This window comes from Rana temporaria, chromosome 3 (genome assembly GCF_905171775.1).
Source record: "Rana temporaria chromosome 3, aRanTem1.1, whole genome shotgun sequence".
Classification (NCBI taxonomy): domain Eukaryota; kingdom Metazoa; phylum Chordata; class Amphibia; order Anura; family Ranidae; genus Rana; species Rana temporaria.
The window spans coordinates 124,155,726-124,169,533 of record NC_053491.1 but is presented as its reverse complement, the minus strand read 5'-3'; positions in this window follow the sequence as shown (position 1 = coordinate 124,169,533).

The following is a 13,808-nucleotide window of genomic DNA, read 5'->3' as shown; positions in this document are numbered from 1 at the left end:
ACAGTGGATTGCACCAGTATCAGTGCGTCTGCACTGTTCTCTCCAAGTGCACATAAGCAGCAACGTGCTCAGGGTGACTGCTGGCATGAAAGAGCCCTTACACTTATTTCTAGACAGACATATCTAAACTAACGCTAGAAGAAATATGGAGTGTCATCAAAGAAAATGTTGAGGGAGCAACAGAAGGAAAAAAGTAAAGTGTAGATCAGAAAAAAAAAGTAAAAAGGTGAAAGAAAATCTGGTGGAGATGTAACGGAAAAGCAGGAAGCAAAACCGAACCATGATGTTAAAGGAAGTTTTTTTTAAGGAATGTTTATAACATCATACAACCTTACCACAGGTGCACTTCAATCCCCTGCCAAATGCCCATGTAAACAAAAAGTGCTTTGTCTTTTATTAGTTAAAAGTTTTCTAAAATAATTATTCATTGGACTACCAAGAGTTTGGACAAAGTGGGTTTCAGACTGTAGGACTTGGATGTTGCTATACTGTAGTTATTTTTTGAAGCTCCAGATGGCAGCTGATGCCCACTGCCTTTTGGAGCTTCACTGTTCAGCCACTGTTTAATATTTGTGTGTACTGTATTGTCTCTCAAATAATACACTCTATTTCTATTTAACCACTTGCCGACCGCGGCATGATTATATACATCGACACAATGGCAAGGGCAGGCAGATTAAGGTACGGCCCTTTAAATCTGCCGCCCAGCGGGCGCACAGCCGCCACGTGCCCCGTGATTGTGGTCGGCAAGGGCAGAACAGGGGAATGCCTTTGTAAACAAGGCATTCCCCTATTCCTCCTAGTGACACTGTCACTGATGACCGTTCCCCGTTAAGAGAGCGGTCATCGGTGATGTGTAGCCACGCCCCCTAACAAGAAGAATCACTCTCTAGGGAACACTTAACCCTTCAGTGCCACCTAGTGATTAACCCCTTCAGTGCCAGTGTCATTTTTACTGTAATCAGTGCATTTTTATAGCACTGATCGCTGTAAAAATGACAATGGCCCCAAAATGGTGTCAAAAGTGTCCGATGTGTCCGCCATAATGTCATAGTTACATAGTTAGTTACATAGTTACATAGTTAGTCAGGTTGAAAAAAGACACAAGTCCATCCAGTTCAACCACAAAAAATAAAAAAACAAAAATAAAAAACACAGTAAAATCCTATACACCCAACTCCATTCCCACAGTTGATCCAGAGGAAGGCGCAGTCATGATAAAAATCTCTGAACTAGTAAAACAATAATTATTAATAAAAATGCCATAAACAGTCCTATTTTGTAGAAGCTATAACTTTTGCGCAAACCAATCAATAAACGCGTATTGTGATTTTTTTTAACCAAAAATATGTAGAAGAATATGTATTGACCTAAACTGTGGAAAAAATATGTTTTTTTATATATTTTTTGGGGATATTTTTTTTTTTTTAAATTGTCACTCTTTTTTTGTTTATAGCGCAAACAAATGTAATCGCAGAGGTGATCAAATACCACCAAAAGAAATCTCTATTTGTGGGAAAAAAAGATGTCAAATTTGTTTGGAAGCCACGTCTCACGGCCACACAATTGTCAGTTAAAGCGACGCAGTGCCGAATCGCAAAAAGTGGCCTGGTCTTTGACCACCAAAATGGTCCGGGGCTGAAGCGGTTAAAGATAAAACCTGTCTCGTTTCTCCCTCCTCTTTTTGCAGCCTAACCAAGCTGCTTAGGTACCATCCAGCCAATGAAAATATTTTGTTGCCTATTTCCTCTCCTATTTTATTATGTCTAAGTGCTTGCATATTGTCCTGATGCGAGGCAATTTCTGCCAAACACATACCCGAAGTTTACCTTTTAAATAATTTAGAAATAACTGAAAATGTGATTTTGAAGTGTTTTTGTGAACTCTGTTTCAAGATTTTATTACACATTTAAAACCATGCAGCATGTTACTGCAAAGATAGCAAACTATACTTTTAAACTGTTTCGTGACTGGCCAATTTGCATGAATTTGCTTGCCGACATTTATAAAGTTTATCATATCCAGGGTCATTTCAGGGAGAACTCTGTGGGCCAGATTCACAAAGGACTTACGACAGCGTATCTACTGATGTCCGAATGAGCGCCGTCGTATCTATGCGCCTGATTCTTAGAATCAGTTACGCTTGAATTCAGCCAAGATACGACTGACGTAAGTCTCCAACGCCGTTGTATCTTGGGTGCATATTTACGCTGGCCGCTAGGGGCGCTTCCGTATTTTTCTGCGTTGAATATGCAAATGAGCTAGATACGCCGATTCACAAACGTACTTGCGCCCGGCGTATTAATATACGCTGTTTACGTAAGGCGTACGACCGGCGTAACCTCATAAAGCAGGTGTTAACGCATGGACGTCGAAAACGCCGGAACATCGTCGTATTTTACGTCATTTGCGTAAGTCGTACGTGAATGGGGATGGGCATAGGTTACATTCACGTCGACAAAGCATTGAGCCAACGTATCTTAGGGAGTATTTGTGACGTAATTCTGAGCATGCGCGCGCATGCCCTGTTCGTTCGCCCCCTAATTTGCATGGGGTCACGGCTCATTGTAATACAACACTCCCACTGCCTTGATAATTTAAAATTACGCGGGCTTACGCCGGCCCATTTACGCTACGCCGCCGTAACTTAGGGAGCAAGTTCTTTCTGAATACGGTACTGGCCTCTCTAAGTTACGGCGGCGTAGCGTATATGAGATGCGCTACGCCCGCCAAAAGTTAAGCCATTCTTTCTAAATCTGCCCCAGTGTGTTATTACTGAAATGTGACTTTTTATGTATCGTTGGGATTGTTCAAACTCTAATAAATATATATAAAAAAGATAAAATAAAATAAAATGAAATGGAGGAACTGCATAATTATTTAATATCTTGTTCTTGGCATAATGAATGAATAAATGGGCATATGAAGAATGGGGTGGGTGAACCTGTAAAGATTTTGAATTCCTCTACTGTTATAGGTTTCCATTCATACAGACCGGCATATCTTGAATTTGGGTTATTGGTGATACATTTTTAAGCATAAAGGTTGCACTGATCCACAATTAAATGTACTAAATTATTGGTGAAAAATAAATAAAAAAACAATGGGTGCAAATGTTTTTGTGTTGAGCTGAACACCTGGCTGTACATTAAAAGGGGGAGATATTAGCTGATCCTGAGTTAAGGGGAAGCCATACTGGGTTTTCAAGTTCATCTGGGAGCTTGGCATGGGCCCTAGCCCTTTGTGGCTGAACTGACACCCCACTAGTACCTGGTCTTTCATGCAGAGGTACTAATATGGCTGCACTGAAAATCAGGGCACTGATGAGGCTGCACTGATGATCAGGCCACTGATTTTCACTATTAGGAACTGTGTAGCAATGTAAACTATAAAGACTCAAGGTCCAACACAGATCCGGGTCTCCTTCCCACACACGGTCTCTGTGTGAGGGAAGGAGGGCTGTTAAACTTGCAAAGACCTGCTGTGTTTACCTTTGTGATCACCTATTATTGGACACATCGATCACGTGGTAAAGGAACTCTGTGATTGGCCCTTTACACCGATCTGTGATTGCGTGTCCAAGGCCCATTGAGGTCACGGAATGTGTGTCCATGGACGCCTTCCCAAAACTCGCAGCCCATGCTGTAGCCATCTTTTGGCTATAATGCGGGTAGGAACCCATGAAAGACACTAAAACCATATTTTTACATAAATTGTTTTAAAGCATCAAGTATGCCATGGCTCTTCTTTTTTTTCAAGTCTCTTACTGTACTTGTTTGTCCTCTGCATGCTCCCTATCTTCCACTGATACAACTCACAGCTACTAGAGTAGAGTGAGCAGTACTGTGTTTACTGGTCAAATGCTCCGCTCTATGCGTACTACAATTTCCATAGAGCTGAATGTTTTTGTAGGTAGATGTCTGAGAATAGCAGAAAAAAAACTTGTATTTGAGAAATAAAACATTGGAAGGGAGAGACAGAAGGTAGATTCTACTTAGATTTAAACAGAAAGCTATTTAATGTCATTCATTTGCCAGCACCACTATCTCCATTGCCCTTGTGACAAAGTCTATTGAGACGAAATGTATGTCGGGTTGGAGGACATAGCGGTGAAGTTAGCATGCCTGCTGGGGTGCAGGACAATAATTTCTAAATGCCTGATGTATTCATTTTACTTGTGAGTAGAATACTGCTCTTTTAATGCATTTTTTATGCTTGCAAATTGCGCAATGATTGATTGTGTTCCTTTTTTATACCATGCCTGGTTATGGTGGAGCACAGACAAGGGATCGCTGGAGCACTTTTGGACTGTAATTAAGCATGTGTGGAGCACCTGTGTCACCACAAATATTTGGAATTGGGATTCCTCTGTCTATATCATTTACCAATTTTATGCCACATTTGAAGATTTGGCATTTTAAATTAACATTATTTGTGTTTTTTTATGCTTTGCACAAAGTAATTGGCACTTTAATTGAAAATATTCATTCTGTATACCTCACCTGACACTTTATTGAATAATATATTTTATGAATGCACATGTTTATAGTTTTACATGCATAGATGGATGAATTACCCTTTTTTTGCACTTAAGGCACTTTGGGGCAGATCCACAGAGCAAGTACGCCGGCATATCTACTGATACACCGGCGTACTTTCAAATTTCCCACGTCGTATCTTTAGTTTGAATCCTCAAACCAAGATACGACGGCATCTGGGTTCGATCCGACAGGCGTGCGGCTTCGTACGCCTTCGGATCGCAGATGCAATACTTTGGCGTCCGCTGGGTGGAGTTTGCGTCGTTTTCCGCGTCAGGTATGCAAATTAGCTTTTTCCGACGATCCACAAACGTACGCGGGGCCGTCGCATTCTCTTACGTCGTCTCTAGTCGGCTTTTTCCGGCGTATAGTTAAAGCTGCTATTTTGCGGTGTATAGATAGACTTGTTAAAGTATGGCCGTCGTTCCCGCGTCGAAATTTGAATTTTTTTTTTGCGTAAGTCGTCCGTGAATAGGGATGGACATAAGTCACGTCTAAGTTCAAAAAATGACATTGTTGCGATGTCATTTAGCACAATGCACAGTGGGAAATTTAGGAACGACGCATGCGCATTTCATTCAGCACGGGGACGCGCTTCATTTAAATGAAACCCGCCCCCAACCTGCCCAATTTAAAATACGGCATCAGAAATACACTACGCCGCTGTAATTTACGGTGCAAACTCGCTGAGGATTCGAAAATGCGCCAGGTAAGGTACGGCGGCATAGTGTATCTCTGATACGCTGCACCAATGTACCGTATTTATCGGCGTATACCGCGCACTATTTTGCCCTGAAAATCAGGGCAAAATCGTGGGTGCGCGGTATACGCCGATACCCGCTTTCCCGCCACGAGTTTGAATACTGCGCCGCATATACCGAGCGCAGTACACTCGTGTATCTTCGGGCAGTCTCGGCGCCTCTCGCGCTGACGTCCTGAGTGTACAGGACGTCAGCGCGAGAGTTGCCGAGCCTGCCCGACAATACACGAGTGTACTGCGCTCGGTATATGTCGGCGCAGTATTCAAACTCCGCGCGGGAAACGAGCGGGGAGGACGCGAGGACGCCGCAGAAGGACGCCGGACCCGACGAAGAGGACACCCGAAGCCGCAGACAGACACCGGACCAGACGAGGCCGCCGATGGACGCCGCGCAAGACACCAAAACTGTAAGTGTATGATCACTACATGATTTTGATTATTTGAATATATGTTTGTTTGAGTAAATTCGCAGCACAACACAACATTTTTTTTATTGTTACGTTTCAGTATTGGGATGTGCAATACAGTGAGTGCAGCTTTTTTTTTAAGCAATTTGAAATTTTAGCATCATCTGGCTTGTGCTTTTATATCTATATACTGTATGTATACTGTATATAGTATAGCAAAATATGAAGTTGCAGTTTTAAAATAATGTTAAATGCCAATAAAATAGCATATTTATTTTTTTACCTTTCAGCCTTTGTGATCCCAATGCAACACAATGGACAGTCAGCAGCTGTCCCTTTCAGTAAAGTGATTATTTTTTTTTATTACAATTCAATTCTAAATATTCAGCATGAACTGGAAATGACTTTTCCTCAAGAGCCATTGTAAATGAGATTGTTACATTCAACACTTCTGCTTTATTTCATCAAGACAGAAAAAAAATAACACTCTGGTAATATATATTTATTTTGGATGAAATACAAATATATTATAAACAGCTGCACAGACTGTAATGTCAATCCACTATAATCATTCACATAATGCTATCACAAATTCTCAGGTTAAAGAGAAAAACTCTATACGGGCTGTCGGAGTATATCTGCTGTCCCATTATATTCAATAACTGATTTAGATTAAGAACACTATTATTATATGGAATTTGAATAATAATATTGTTATCAAGATAACCTTTCAGATAGAAAAAAAGAGCACAATGAAATAGTTTGAATGTAAAGTGTAGGAAAGAGAAAAAAGGGAGGACTAGTGCACTAGAGATTGCTAACACTTGAACGCTGCATTCCCCGCCAAAATACGTTTTCCAACATTCCTGCTCTGAGAACATACCTCAATAATTAAAAATTTAAATAATGTCATTGTATTTTGACAGAAGACAGGACATACACACTAAGGGGTTGATTTACTCATGGAGACGATTGTTTATTAGATTAGCGAAGCCCTGTTCACATCAGTCATTCAGTCATTTAAAAGGGAAATTGGGTTCAATGGGCTAAGTGAACTTCACTGAGCTTAGTAAATAAGAAACGGCTGATATCACTTTGAGAAACCAAACATGTTAAACGCAATTAAAAAAAATATATATATTTTTTTCCGACACATTGAAATTAACAGCTTCATTTTAGTGAACCTTAGGGAATATTTATTTTGCTAGGTAAGCATTTTACACTCCTTTAGTAAAACATATTGGCCCGGATTCAGAAAAGAGATACGACGGCGTATCTCCTAATGCGCCGTCGTATCTCTGAGTGTGGTCGGTCGTATCTATGCGCCTGATTCAGAGAATCAGTTACGCATAGATATCCCTAAGATCCGACAAGTGTAAGTGTCTTACAGTGTCGTATCTTAGGCTGCAATTTCAGGCTGGCCGCTAGGTGGCGCTTCCGTATTTTTACGCAAGGAATATGCAAATTAGTATTTACGCCGATTCAGAAACGAACGACCGCCCGACGCTTTTTTTTACGTCGTTTGCGTTCGGCTTTTTCCGGCGTATAGTTACCCATGCTGTATGAGGCGTAGCTAATGTTAAGTATTGCTGTCGTTCCCGCGCCAAGTTTTGAAATTTTACGTTGTTTGCGTAAGTCGTTCGCGAATAGGGTTGGACGTAATTTACGTTCACGTCAAAAGTAATGACGTTTTGCGGCAGATTTTCGAGCATGCGCACTGGGATTTTTTAACGAACGGTGCATGCGCCGTTAAAAAAAAAACGTAAAATACGCGGGGTCAAAGCAAATTTAAATAAAACACGCCCCCAACATCCCCATTTGAATTAGGCGGGCTTACGCCGCCCACATACATTATGCCGCCGTAACTTAGGGCGCAAGTTCTTTCTGAATACGGAACTTGCGCCCAAAGTTACAGCGGCGTAACGTATCTAGGATACGTTACGCCGGCCGGAGAGATACGCTCAGGTATCTGAATCCGGCCCATTGATAGCAACAATTGTGTTACAATCACGGGGGGAAAGGAAAATAGATTCAAACATTTTTGAATCTAATGATTTCTCTGCAGATTCAATAAAGGTATACTAACCTCATAACAATAATATAACAGCTACAATTCTGAGAACAGGATTGTGGACAGTAGAGATAAGCACACCAGGCAAAGTTCACTCATTGAAGGCTCTGCAAACACAGCAAAAAATCTGCTAAACCCAAGCATAACTTTGACACCCATAGAGGTCTACGGGAACTGAATTTTTTAATTGTTTTCTGACGTTTTTCAACATGAATTTGCTAGCTTTAAAACAAATAGGTAGCTGGGCACTGTCATGGGGGAACCAATGCAAAAAAAAAATGTAAATGCAAAATTAAAAAAAAAAGTATGCTGTGCAGTGGGGAGTGGCTCTTGTAATGCAGCCTAAAGGAAAATATAAAAAAAATATTAATTCTATATATTTTTTTAAAGTGGTTATAAACTTCAGACATGAAAAATGAACAAAGCACAAACCACTATAGTGTGTACTAGCCTTAATCCAAAGCACAAAGTGTGACTCCTCTCTGATCTCTCCACGCACTACTATTTGCAGAAGTCACGTCTCACAATTTTTCCCAACACAGCAGTCTGGGTGGAAATGAAATGCCCCCACCAGTACACAGCAGGTAACTCAAAAGCCTGGTACACACAATCTGATTTTTAACGGACAAATCGTAGGACTTTTGTCCGAATGGCGTTGGCCAGGAATTTTTCATGCACACAAACGGCAAATAATTGTCGACCAACAAACACGAAACAGCGTGTTTTTTCAGCTCTTTAGTGCCACTCTTTGAGCAACTTCTGCTAATGTTGTGTTATGGTAAGCATTGCTTTTGAGCATGCGTGTTTGTACTTTGGAGTTTTGTCCGACGGACTTGTGTACACATGATCAAATTATCCGACAACACACAATTGTTGGTGGACGATTTTAAAGCATGCTATCCCACATTTGTCAGTGGAAAATCCAACAACAATTGTCCGATGGAGCATACCAACAGTCAAATTTTCTGACAACACCCTGTCATCACACAATTCCCATCGGATAATCTGATCGTGTGTACGAGGCTATAGTCTTACTTCTGTATATTGTTCAATAAGCCTGTGTAGAGAGAGGTATGTATGTTTCCTCCAATCAACTCACAGATATCAGGGAATTCTGTGCTATATGCTTTGCAGTGTGTAAAACAAAATATCCCCACCCCCTGCTGCTAGATCTGAGGAAAACAATACTTTGATTTTAGTGTTTTTAGAATGATCCCTATAAAAAAATGACTATGTTGGAGGATTTGTTTCATCTACAGTATGTGTATCATCTGAGACTAATTGCTTCACAGGATATATTTAAGGATTTAAACCACTCTAAAAATGTGCTTTGGGGTGCCTTAACCCTGCACATAAAGTTGTGGAGCAGTAGGATGTATGCTTTAGAAGTGAGAACCAGCAGGCAAGGGATCTGTCAATTAGCAACAGTAGTACCCCCGTGCTAAATGACAGACTCCCAACAGAATGGTCACTATAATATTTGGTCAGTGACATCACCCAGGATTCCAAGCATTGTGTTTATATTCCAGCAGTTCTAGGGAGCTGTTATTTGTAATGGGAATAGTTACGGAGCAGATTTGCTGTGTCAGTAAGTCAACATCATTGGGTGACGATCATCATGATTGATGTGGATCTTCATCTCTGGGAAACATGATTAATCTTAGATTTACACTGAATGGCATTTTTTTATTATTTCTAATAAATGGTGTGGGTGTTTTTTCTCACTATTTATCTTCTTGCTTGTGAATGAGTAAAAAAGGTGCTATATACCCTGTACTCATTCAACTTTGGGGGAAGATATATGGGGGGCTTCCATATTCTAAAGGGGCTTTCAGATTCTGATACGTTTTCCTACAGACCCCCAAATCAATGGGGAAGAGGACTTTGTTCCCATCAACATGGGGACAAGTTGCCTTGCAAGGGTGGGAAAGGGCTTGTTCACCCACCTTTGCAAAGTATTATCCCAATGTTAAAGGCATATTATTCTTGTATCGCTTACGAGTAAGGCAGGTTCATGCTTGCAGCTCAACCTCTCCTGACCAGCTTTGGCTACATCCTTAATAAGAGTCTTTCAGGAGGATTCAGTTTAACCCACACACTTTATTTCTCAAGCACACCATTATTTTTCACCACATGTTTCGCTCGGCAGAGCTTCTTCAGGAGATTAGGTTGTGGCATCTATTATGCTATGGGTAACAAAAAAATTAAATGAATAACTTTATCAACATTTGATAACTATACTTTTAAGCTTTGATTTTATAGGCTCTAATTAGTGCCTTGTAGTATCCTTCTTTACCCATATCATTTTTTTCAAATTCTTAACAAAATTCAGATAAATTTCTATATGTACACCGAGATGTTTTTCTTTCCTCCCATATCTCTTGATTTTTCTCTATTTGCTTGTATGGAAGCCAAGGGCAGACATTGGTCGGTTTTTAATCAATGCCCCGATCCATGTTTGCCCTTTATTTGGACCCATTGACAGCGATATGCCCTCTGGTTCCTTTTGTTTTACCAGCCCCTTTTTTCCTGATGTTCCGGACTGACTTGCATGTTTCTTTGTGCATCTCATGTCCGATTCACCAAAGTTTTTTTTTCCCCACCATTAACAGCTTCAGTGTTGGCAACATATTTTCCAATATGGGCGCCGTGAATGACAGTGTCATTGCGTCATCCAGGTGCCGCCGGTTTTACATTGGCGTATGCGCTGTGATGCTCCTTTTGCATCTGGGGCATGGCAGTGGTGTCAGATGCTGCCGGGCTGGTTCAGAACTTAAACTGTGTTTTTCGCCGCTATCCTCTGCCAGTTCCACAGAGGAGAGGGATGAGATCACATCTCTTCCTCCAACCATCCCTGAACCTTAACATCACCTGCCTCTAGGTAAGGACAGACTTTCTTTATGCACGCTGCTTTTGCTCTGGTACCTATGTCTTTGATCAGACTCTTGTTACCTGACGGCTATATTTGATTGAAATCTTTGATTTTTTCATGCTCCCGTGCAGGGTCTCCAATTGGGGGATTTCCCTGTCAGGGATCGGGACTACTTTTCTCTCCATTCTGCGATCCGATGGACAATTGAGACTCCGTGTGCTCACCAAAGCCCTGTCTCATCTCTTTGAGAGCCTGGGACATCTTTATATATTCAATTGATTCTATAACCATGTGCAATTCAAGGTACAGTTTTATATTTTCTTTTACAATTGCTGTTGTTGATTTACCCCCTTCTCTACCCCTCTTCCCAAACATAACCCAACTGGTCTATTTCATCCTGTGTTGTTTTTCTTGATTTCAGGCAAACAACCTTTCTATTCTTTTTGCCCTTTTCTACAAGCCTTGAGAGGATCATCACTAAGGCGGCAGAACATCTCTCTGTATGTGCAAAATGTGTGCATTTTTAAATCCTTAAATTTCAATTTCTCATCTATGCTTAAATATCCAGCAGTATTGGTAAGTTTCATGCCACATCATTACCCATACTTCCATTACCCATACTTCAATGCCCTTGATTGTTATTGTTTCCTATATTTGTTGATACATCTGCATAATTCTCTCTATTTATGCCAATATGCAATGTTATAATATTTTAACTTTTAAACATGAGCATTCATTTCATTTTTCTGTTACCCATAGCATAATAGACGACACAACCTAATACCCTGAAGAAGCTCTGCCGAGCAAAACATGTAGAGAAAGTGGTACTGTCTGTTCAAATGCATTACTAAGGGAGTAATTGATGTATGATTTGAATATCCTACTGTCTCATGTTTTTTAATAAGTTTTGTAATAAAGTTTTTCCAATTTCAAATATAGTCCATCAGTGATTCTAGTATTTCCTATACAACACCTTTAAAGTCGCGAGGCCTGTGACCTCTAGCCCCTCCAATTTTGTCTCATAAAATAAATCATGTATGCTCACTACTACCGAAGATGTTCTTTTATATGGCCATCATAACTAAAAAGGGAAACCCCCTGCATGACAAATTACACCAGGAAAAAGAGGTAGTTTAAAGGTAAGTATACCAACTTTATACAAAGCCATTTCAAAATGTTAAAATATACATGCAGAGATAATACATATAAGCAGATGCATACAATGCAGTGCACTTTACTCACCGCCAAAAGGAGCACCTTTAAATGACCATTAAAATAAGTGGATATTTCTTTACTGACCACCAACGTCAGGGAACTCTCTCATTTTCAATGTCTGCATTTATTTTATTTCCATGATTATTATTCCATTAAGAAAGACAGGAGTGTTATTTTTGTTATAAAGATGTTTGGTAATTTACAATATGCCAATACACAGTACAAAGAGATTGAATTATTGTCTTACCACAAATAATATTAGCAAAGATATTCAATATCAGGCTGTTTTGAGCCATTGATGATCAATAACAATTTGTTTACTGTATAATCATTGCTTCCTAATCCATCTCTTTTAGTTTTCACAAAATGTAACATAATATAATAAAGCAGTAAAGCAAATAAAACAAAAGAAATCTCTTGAAGTATTTTGTATGTATGCTTATTCGCTACTTTGACTTCCAATTCCCTTCCCTGTGCAATCGATAATCTTGTCTATAACAGTGATCCGTTAATCCCTATAACTCACAAGTAGTTTACAAAAGCTATTGTGTTAAATAACTATATCATCCACACCTGATACTTCCAAGATTTCAGAAGATTCTGCCCATCTATACCAAATACTTTCAAATCTTTTGGGACACCCAAAAGCCCCAGTTATTTTATATAAAGGGATAGCAGCATTGTTTACTTTTTCCAGGCCCCAATGCTTATTGGTTAATGTAATGCTTTTAATTTTCTTGCATAGAAAAAAGTAACCTTATACATTTCTTAATAGAATTATTAATCTCATAATTTTCAATGACTCCCAGAAGACTAACCACAGAAATGCAAATATTATCCTCTATAAACTCTGCCACATGCAAATGCAAGAGTCGAATCCAGGAGTCTTCTAACTATGGCCCTCCAGTTGTCCAGGAACTACAATTCCCAACATGCCTAGTCATGTAGGGCCGTATTTTGGAGATCCCTGGTCTAATCCAACTGCACTCCCACACTATACATACTGTATATATACAGTATATATATGTCCTTTAGACAACTGACATTTGTTTCATTTGAAACTGGTGTATAGTAGGTTGGGTATAAAAATCTCATCTATATTATTTTGCTGTTAGAAGACATAGGCATCACAGTATCTAGATGTCAACTTATTGTGATCTAGATTAAGGCCTCGTACAGACAAACGGATTTTGGCCATCATTTGGTCTGATGGCTGTACACACCATCAGACCAAATTTGCCGCAGACAGACGGCGCAGTGACATGGCGGCGACGATGACGCGGCGACGTACGCGAACCCGGAAGTTCAATGCTTCCACGCATGCGTCGAATCACTTCGACATCATGCGCGGGTTCTCGGGCCAGCGGACATGTCCAATGAGTCATACTGACAAATCGGACATGTCCGGCGGACATGGTTCCAGCTGACATGTTTCTTAGCATGCTAAGAAACAGTTGTCAGCTGGAAACCTGTCCGGTCGGCCGGAAAATTGTCCGGTCAGCCCTACACACGACCGAACATGTCCGCGGAAACTGGTCCGCCAGACCAGTTTCAGCGGACATGTTCGGCCATGTGTACGAGGCCTAAGAATTAATGATTCTAATTTGGTATTGGAAAGTAATTTTCTCCCTTCTCCTGTCTTACCACTGCATGTAAAGGTTGGACAAATTTATAAAGCCAATAGTTAGGAATCTCCTGCTCATCTCCTACATTAAAAAGATGATGGGCACAATTTAATGCCATTTTGAGCTCATCTATACCCATCTTCTAACTTCTACCACATTTGGATAGAACCAAAGGGGGGTTTTAGGAGATGAGTAAAGGGAGTTATTCAAAACCTGTTTAGAACCGAGACCAAATAATTGTAAATATAATATTTCCACTCCCCTAGCCAAATTTCTGCCCCATAAAATAGGTTTATAAGTGTGATGTAACAATAGCTGCC